The sequence below is a fragment of the Otolemur garnettii genome, unplaced genomic scaffold (genome assembly GCF_000181295.1).
Source record: "Otolemur garnettii isolate 467f Iridium unplaced genomic scaffold, OtoGar3 scaffold00048, whole genome shotgun sequence".
Taxonomy (NCBI): domain Eukaryota; kingdom Metazoa; phylum Chordata; class Mammalia; order Primates; family Galagidae; genus Otolemur; species Otolemur garnettii.
The window spans coordinates 3293681-3303330 of NW_003852443.1; positions in this window are offsets into that span (position 1 = coordinate 3293681).

Sequence of the window (9650 nt, forward strand, 5' to 3'; positions counted from 1 at the left end):
GTGATGCCATGGCACTCTACCCAGGGGGATAGCTTGAGGCTCCGTCTCAAAAAAAAAAAAATCAACAATAGTAAAAGAAAACAATGATCATTATATGATAACAAAGGGATCAATTAAGCAAGAAAATATAACAATAATAAATATATATGTACCTAACACCAGAGTTCCCAGAGTCATAAAACAAATACTACTAGACATGAGAAAAGAAATAACCTCAACATAATAATAATGGAGGATTTCAAAATTCCATAGACAGAACTGGACAGATCATCAAGGCAGGAAATCAACAAAGAAAAAGTGGACGTAAATGAGACATTAGAACAAACGGACCTAACAGACATTTATGGATCATTCTATTCAAAAACTACAGAGTATACTTTTTTCTCATCAGCACATGGAATATTTTCTAAGATAGACCATATGCTAGGCTACAAAACAAATCTCAGCATGTTTTTAAAAATCAGAATTATGCCATGTATCTTCCCAGACTACAGTGGGAAAAACTAGTAATCAATTCCAAGAGAAACTGTCAAAACTATATAAATACATGGAAATTAAACAAACTGCTGATGAACAGTCTTCGTTTAAGGACAAACTCAAGAGGAAATAAAAAAAATTAATTGAATGACAATGGTAACATAAGCCACCAAAATCTCTGGGATATAGCAAAAGCAATGCTAAAAGGAAAGTTTATAGCACTAAATGCCTGCATCAAAAAGACAGAAAGATCACAAATTAACAATCTAGGTTATACCTCAAAAAACTAGAAAAATGGGAAAAAACCACACAAGTGGGGGCCCACGTGTTAGGATCACATGTTTAATGGTTGCTAAATGCTCTTTCTGCCTGGGCTCCACTCCTATCCTATTGCCCTTTGTAACAAATGTTACAAAGTATAACAGTTGCTTGCTAAAGAGCTATGGATCTTATCTCATGCAGCTGCTTGAGGGCTTGTCTTCTGGGGCTACAAAATATCTCCATGCCAGGTAGGAGAATGTCTCACTCCCAGCACCTTTTTCAAGAGCCGGTGGCTGCTCCTGCTCTGGTGTTCAGTCTCCTACAGATTGGTATAAATAGCTGGGATGGCTTGGCTCCTATAGTTCAGCAGCTAGGGTACCAACACATAACTCTAGAGCTGGAAGGTTCAAATGCAGCCCGGGTCTGCCAAACAACAATGACAACTACAACAAAAAAAAAAATAGCTGAGTGTTGTGGCAGGCACCTGTAGTCCCAGCTACTTGGGAAGCTGAGGCAAGAGAATTACTTAAGCCCAAGAGTTTGAGGTTGCTGTGAGCTGTGACACCATAGCACTCAACCCAGGGCAATAGCTTGAGACACTGTCTCAAAAAAAAAAAAAAAAAAAAAACAGCTGGGAGATCCAAGATCAAAGTGCCACTGTCTAGCAAGAGGTGTTTCATAGATGGTGCCTGTTTCTGTATTCTTGTCTGGCAAAGGGGCAAGGCAGCTCTCTGGGGCCTCTTTTACAAAGGGATTAATCTTGTTCACAAGAGCAGAGACAAAATGACACAACCACCTCCCCAAACTGCCATTTCTAATACCACCATTTTGATGATTAGGTTTCAAAATATGAATCTTAGGGGAACATAAACATGCAGACCAAAGCAGGAACTAAGCTCGTCTCCATGGCTGGAGGTGTTTGTGAAAGAAATCAGAGACTATCCATGGACTTTTCAAACTAGAAGTGACGGAAGGAGCTTTTTCTGGCTTCCACCTGCTTGCAGTGGAAAAGAATGACATCAACAAATACAGAGAAACAAAGACAAGTGTTGAAACAGAAATTTTGTAGCATAACTTCTAGTTCTGAATATCTCCAGTTACAGTCTTGCCCTTCCCAGTTTTATAAACACATAAATTCACCTCTTGGCCCAGTTAATTTGATTTGAGTTTTGTCATCTGTCTTCAAAGGACCTGACTTATGAAACAAGTGACACCTTCTACAGAGAAGATATATCACTTGAGTCTCCCTAAGGAGAAGTTCTCAGGCTGGGAGAGAGGATGTGATGAGGAAGGGATTGTGTTTGGGAAGATCACCTGTTGATGTTTGATTGGAATATGTTCTCTTTTTAATAATAAATGCCACAGTAGAATCCAGAGATTGTTAATATGATCACACACCCTCCCCTCCCAGGAAAGCTCATCAGTAAATTCCTCATCAGAAATATTAGATTCTAACAAAGGAGACATCTGAGTGAGCTAAGAAAGTTATTCTGTAATCCTTTGTCACTCTCTTGAGAGAGGAAAAATAAGACACCATAGGGCATGCTTGAATCCCTGCAGACTAAATTGGTCCAATTATCTGTCTTGAGCCTGAAAGTGGCTCTACCAACAGCAGTTATTCCTGTCATCATCAGGGCCTGCTCAATGAGATCTTAGTTTTATCCTACCACTCAGTCAGTGCTTCTTCAACAAATGGCACTGCTCCCCCACCCCCCACCTCCACAGCATGATTCCTCCCTGACACTATCCAGCTGGGTGTATTAGCCCTCTGTGCACATCAGTGCCTCCACTTTGTACCGCCCTACTCTGGTACCCATGTTGTATTCCAGCTGACTATGATGATGCCCCTTTTACAACACTGATATAAAATGAATGATGAACTCTGCAAGTTCACACCAGAAAGAAATAGCATTTTTCTTTCTTATCGAAAAGGCTATCTGGAAAATAACCAAATGTTATATATATGCCACATGCTATTTTTCTCTTATCCTCATAAAAGCTCTGAAATATGGAGCTTTAAGACTGATAGGTGAGGAAATGAGAACCCGGGAAGTAAAGTAATTCAACTTCTATTTTATCCAAGTGTCTGTCAGGTTCCTGGCACTCTTCCTGGCAGGTGACATACGTGATTCCTAATATAATGTTTGCAACTCACCAGTAAATGAGATCTGATGACCTGGTCTTATAGACAAGGAAATAAAGGTTAGAGCAGTCAAATACTTTGCCCAAGGTCATGCAGGGGATGGAGCAAGGATGGAGGTTCACATCTCTCTCACTCCACAGCCCTTGCCTTTTCTCCTGCTTTATGCTGCCATTCTATAAACATCAGTTTTACTGTTGAAGGTTTCCTTCAGAAATGTGAAGCATTTGAGGTCTACGTGTCACAGATCTTGGCTTTCTATGCTTCTTATGGTTCTGTTTTTCATAGGGAGAAGTTTTGGTGGAGGTATGAAAAGGTAAGAGATACCAACATTCCTTATTTTCAGAGCTATGACCCCTTAGTTACATTGCAGACATCCCCCCAATCCACAGAGGATACATTCTAAGACACACACTCACAAACACACCCCCATGGATGCTGGAAACCTCCAGTAGAACTGAACCCTCTATATATTATGGGTTTTTTTCTCCTATATATTCTTACCCATGATAAAACTTAATTTATAAATTGGACACAGTAAGAGATTAACAATAAACAATTTAAAAGACTACTAATTTTAACAATATACTATAATAAAAGTTAATGTGATCTTTCTCTCAAAATATCTCATTATGCATATTTCATTTCAAAAAATTTTACATTTTAAATTGCAGTTATAATTAGTCAGATAATTTTACATTGTCCACAGTTTTATTCTCCACGTATATTTTAGTTTAATTTTGTCTAAGATTTTTTTCTCATTGCATAAATGGGGAAAGAGAATGGAAAGACTGCCAATGCCTCATGTTAGCTATACAAACATGAACTGATTGAGCAAATGTCAAATGATTTTGCCTTGTTAACCCCAGATCATAAGATTTGATTCAGTTATGTTTTTCTTTTACTAAGGATGCTATTAGAAAACTAACATTTTCATTTCAGCAAATTCTTACAACTTTATGTCCATCAACCAACTCTTCCCTGTCCTCCCCTTTTTCCTGCCCTTCCCACTTCCCAGCCTCTAATGAGCACAATTCTACCCTCTACTTCTACAAGCCCAATTATTTTTTAACTCCCTCAGCTGAGTGAGAACATGTGGTATTTATCTGTCTGTGCCTGGCTTATTTCGCTTAACATAACATCCTCCAGGATCATCCAGGTTGCTGCCAATAACAGGATGCCATTCTTTTCTTCATCGCTGAATAGTAGCCCATTGTGTACATGAGCACATTTTCATTGTCAGTTCATCTTCTGATGGACATGTAAGTTGATTCTACATCTTGGCTATTGTGAATAGTACTACAATAAACATGGAGGTGCAGGTATTTCAATTGCTAGAAATGCATTTTTGAAAATACCTTCTTTCAAAATACCAAAGAAATTCCTTTTCTTTGGCAGTGGTATTGTTGGATCTTATGGTTATTCTGTTTTTCTAGGTTTTTTTTTCCTTTTCTTTTGGTTTTTGAGGAACCCCACATTCTGTGTTGCATAACAGCTGTACTAATTTATATTCCCACCAACAGTATACAAGAGTTCCCTTTTCTCCAAGTCCTGAACAGCAATTTTTATTTTTGTCTCTTTGACAATAGCCATTCTATGTGGGGTGATATGATATGTCATTGTGATTTTAATTTGATGTAACTTTTTAACTTATTTTAAAAAGAGGATGACCTAAAGGAAATATTAGTAATGATTTTTATTTGTGGAGTGGAGATATAGTAATTCTTTCTCCTGGTTTTTTCTCAATATTTTTCAAATTGTTCCATATCTCTTTGGCATTAAACACATTTTTCTTGTAAGTTTAAAGATTTGTATTTTTAAATGTTAAAGTGAAAAGAAACCAAATCCCTAAGAAAGGAAAAGCAGTACATAGCCAACCTGGAATGACTTTTTTTCTAGGAGTTAGCAATAAAAATGCTTTATGCAATTTCCCAGTACTTGGGTCAGGAAATGAATAAAATGGATAAACGGATGGAGGGATGGATAAATATCATAGATGTGCATATGATGGATGAATATTTCACTAGTGTACTTTAGAGATTGTCAGTGAGACACATATTCCAGGACAGAAATTCCCTTTCCATTGAGCCTCTCACTCATTCCTCTCCAAGTAAGGTCACTAGACTCCCCATTGCTTCCAGATCATAGAAAAGTCCATCCTATCCTCTCTCTAAGCTTTTTTCTCCACCCATATATTGAAACCACACACCCGTACACACAGCTGGGATCCACACAGTAGTTCCCCAACATGCAGGTTCAGGGCAATCTTCCCCAGGACTGTAATTCCCCGTAATAGGGATCAAGATTTCAGTAACTTGCAAAGGCCTTGACACACATACCATGCCACTGTCTTCCTATTATCCTCTGCTCCTACTGGCTTGCACTGAGTTAAGAATTTTTCATACTCTTCTTTGTGCCCACAACAACTATATATATTTATAGAAAAGAAAGTATTGATTAAGATGCTATACTGCAATTTTTAAATAATTGGCAATTTTTACCTTAAAAGGGTTTTACTTTACAAAAGTACCAAACTATACAAGTAATTAATACTATAGTTCATGAACCCTAGTATACCGGGTAAAAACATGATTCAAAGGAATAGAATGAACTGCCTCAGTCTGAAGCATTACTCCAGATTCACATAGTATTTCTCAAACCAAAAAATTTTGAGTGGGTGTATCCAATAAAACTTCATTTAAAATCAAATTTACACATGGAAACCCTTTGAATTTCTGTCCATTACCATTGGCATAATCCCAGGCAAGAGAGTTTACTGGGCTATAATTTTAAGACCCTTCAATGCCTTTGGGAGATATCATATAATAGCCTATTTAAAGGCAATTCTACTTACTTAAATCAAGGGATGAACTTAAAAATAACATAGCTGCAACTTTGGAAAAAGACTTTTAATATGTTACCCTTCACTAAGATATAGAACTCAAGAAAGGGATACAAACCAAATTCTATAAAACATGACCTAAACCAACATAAAACTCTTCTAAATAAAATAAAGAAAGAAAAAAGCTGGCTGCCATAGCTCAATGGTTAGCATGCCACCCCACACACACCAGAGGTAGCAAATTTGAACCTTGCCTGGGCCTGATTAACAAATAAGCAAAAAAGAAAGAAAGAAAAGAAAGGGGTGGAATGTGAGGATGGAAGAAAGAGGTAAGGAAGGAACCTTGAAGAGATACGAGTTTTGTAGCTCTTTAAATATAATAAAGAGCAGTTACTTGATAAACAAGTATTTATTAAGATAGCTCAGAATAGATAGAACTGTGTGAACTATTATGGCTTGAAATATTAAATTTAATATGAAGTATTGTGCATTCAATAAAAGTGCAAGCTCTGTCTTTAAGTAATTTACAATCTAATACAAGAAATAAATAATCAAGTATAACTGTGTGTGTATACATGTGTGAGAGAGAGAGAAATGAATTTTCCCATCCACAGCTACTCACAGGTCCACTCCTGAAAAGGGAAGGACTGGAGAAAGTGAAGTTCTTATAGCCTTCTTGACTGGTCCATCCTGACGATGGTCCTCTCAACCATATGCCCTCCTGTAACTGTAGCTATGCTGTGAGCCACTGCTGCCTTGACTGTTGGTTGGATTTTCTGAAGACAACATCCTCAAGAGATACTACTCTGTCTACATGGACCCTTGTCCTGGCTGAATGGGAAGCAAACCATACTTCCATTAGAGTTCATCCATGTATTGTCTACACACAAATTCACCACATACAATTGAATAAATTATTCAAAATTTACTGGATTTTTGTTAATTAAAAGAAATCCGAGTATAGATGTTGAAACTATAAATAGTGAATACTAAACTATAAACTTCTCTTATAGTAAGAGGAAAAGGTAAGCAAATGTTACCTAATCCCTACTTCTCCTTCTTAATCCCTGGTTGTATGAGCCACACTACTGCCAAGAATTTCTCCTTTCTTCAACTCTCTTCCTCATTTAGGAAATTTTCTCCTAACAGTCACAGGAGGTGATGCCATCCCTTGCCCCATTCTCCACCAATGAGAAGCACATTTTTCTAATTGTTCATAAAAAAGTTCTGGGACTCCAACGTGATAATTCACAGTGATCTTTGACAACCTAAGTTCTCCAGAACAGTCCAGGATCAGTATGGGTTCTCCAGGTTTAGTTTTCTATGCAGTTTCCTTCCAATGCAAGTTACATATACACAAACACACACACACCATATATAAACACACCTTGCAAAGGAAAATATTAATTGTTAAAGACAGCACAGTCTATAAGGAGAAAGAAAGGGAGTTTTTTTTCATTTGCAAGCACCTCCACACAATGGTGTTATTGATTTACATTATATACAGAATCAAAATTTGTTCCTTTCACTCTTCTCCACTCTTCTTTACAATATAAGGTCAGACAAGTGCTGTATGTAGCACTTTTGCTAGGATGCGTTTGTGAGCTTAATTGTCAGACCCTTGTTATATCTCTTTGGCCTACCAAGGGCCTCATTGAAAGTGATTGTCTCTCTTAATCAAAATGCTAATGTAGTATCTCCATATTACTACTTAGAAATGCTCTTATAAGAATCCCTTATATTCTCCTAGATATCAGGGGCTGTCTAATGGGAAAAATTTTGTTTCTTCAGTTTTACGTATGTGCATGGGTTCACATATATGCATTCACGCCTGCATTCACACAGTAACACATCACTGGGAGAAAGACCTCAAAAAAATGAAAAGGGTCAATGATTTTAATAGAAGCTTGAAGAACACGTTGAATTATTTGGGACATATATTTTTTTCATGGGAGTAAATCAATCTGGGCTTGAAATTTAAAAAGGGAGCACTGCAACATTTTGGACAAGGAGAGGAAATGTTTCACTGTTGTGGATGTTTGCAGCAGTAAAAGTGTGAAATTGCAAAAAGCTAACCTTGTCAGATACACAGAATAGAACTCTTTCTTTTATTTTATAAATGTATTAGCAAATAGCATATTGAATAAGTAGAAAAATAACTTTGAGGAAAACAATATTATATTTGATCTGTACAAATAGGAAAGAGGAAAAGTAATAAATTAATACTTTTAGCCCTATCATTTCAGAGCTATCATTATGAATTTTTCTTCTTCTTCTTTTTCTTTTTTTTTTAAGAGACAGAGTCTCACTTTGTCACCCTCAGTAGAGTGCCATAGCATCACAGCTCATAGCAACCTCCAGCTCTTGGGCTTAGGCAATTCTCTTGCCTTAACCTCCTGAGTAGGAGGGACTACAGGTGCCCATGATAGTGCCCGGCTACTTTTTTTTGTTGCAGTTTGGCTGGGGGCCGGGTTTGAACCCACCACCATCCTTAAGTGGGGCTGGCACTCTACTCACTGAGCCACAGGTGCTGCCCCATTATGAATTCTTAATCCATAAGTTTCTATGTTTATATTCCAATTTTAATTGCACAAGTTTAAAACACTTTAAATAATTATTTTTAAAATTATCATTAAAAGTTGGTTCTTTGAAAATAATGGACACATCTCTAGTTAGACTAATCAAGAAAAAAGACACAAATTTTTAGTATCTAGTATAAAAAGGGATTATTATTAGACGTACAGCAGACATTAAAAGAATAATAAAGTAATATTATAAACCATTTAGGCCAATGCATTAAACAACTTAAATGAAGTAACAAATGCCCTAAAATATACAAACTACCATAGTTCACTCAAGAAGAAATGAACAGCCCTTAATCTATTTGAAAATTGAATTTGTAGGTAAAAACTTTCTCTTAAACAAAAATTTATTCTGCCAAACAATTAAGAAAGATGTAATACTAATTTCACACTAACTCTTCCATAAAATAGAAGAGGGAATGCTTCCCAAATCATTTTGACAGGAAATCAATAGTCTGTTACCAAAACTAGACAAAGATGTCAATTTTCCCCAAATTGACTAAGATACATTGCAATGCCAGTCAAAATATGAACAGACTTAAAAATCAGAAAGGAAACTATAGAACATAAAATAGACATTAAAATGTTAATGAAGATATATCAATAAATAGAACAATATGTCATGATCAAGTGATATTTATCCCAGATATGGTTTAACTTTTTTTAATCTATAAATGTGATTCATCAAAGATAGCTAGGAAAGAGGAAAAGCCATAAAATCATCACAATAGACATGGAAAATATAATTGAAAAATTCAACAGCCACTCATGATTAAGAACTCTTGGTGTATGAGAAAAGAGGAAAACTTTCATGACTAGGTAAAGACTATCTACAAAAAAAAAAAAAAAAGCCCTGCAACTAATGTTATTCCTGATAGTTTAAAAATTGTATTCTTTCCACCTAAGATTGGAGATAAAAATGTCCACTATCACTATTTCTATTCAGTACCATTCTAGAGGAAATAGCTTACACAATAAAATAAGAATAAGAAATAAAATGCATATAGTTTGGAAAAGACGTAAAACTGCTTTGTTTGCAGATGGAATGATTGTCTACAAGAAATGGAATGGAATCTACAAGAAAAAGAAACTCTTGTAACTAATAAGCAAGTTGTATACTATAGTTAAACAAATAAATAAATATCAGACATATATAAGCAGTAAACAATCAGAAATAGAATTTAATTTTTTAAATGTCCCTTATAATATCACCAAGAATATAAACTTTCTATGAATAATATTAATAAAAATGCACTACTATGCAGCCATAAAGAAAGATGGAGACTTTACGTCCTTCATGTTCACATGGATGGAGCTGGAAAATGTTCTTCTTAGCAAAGTATCACAG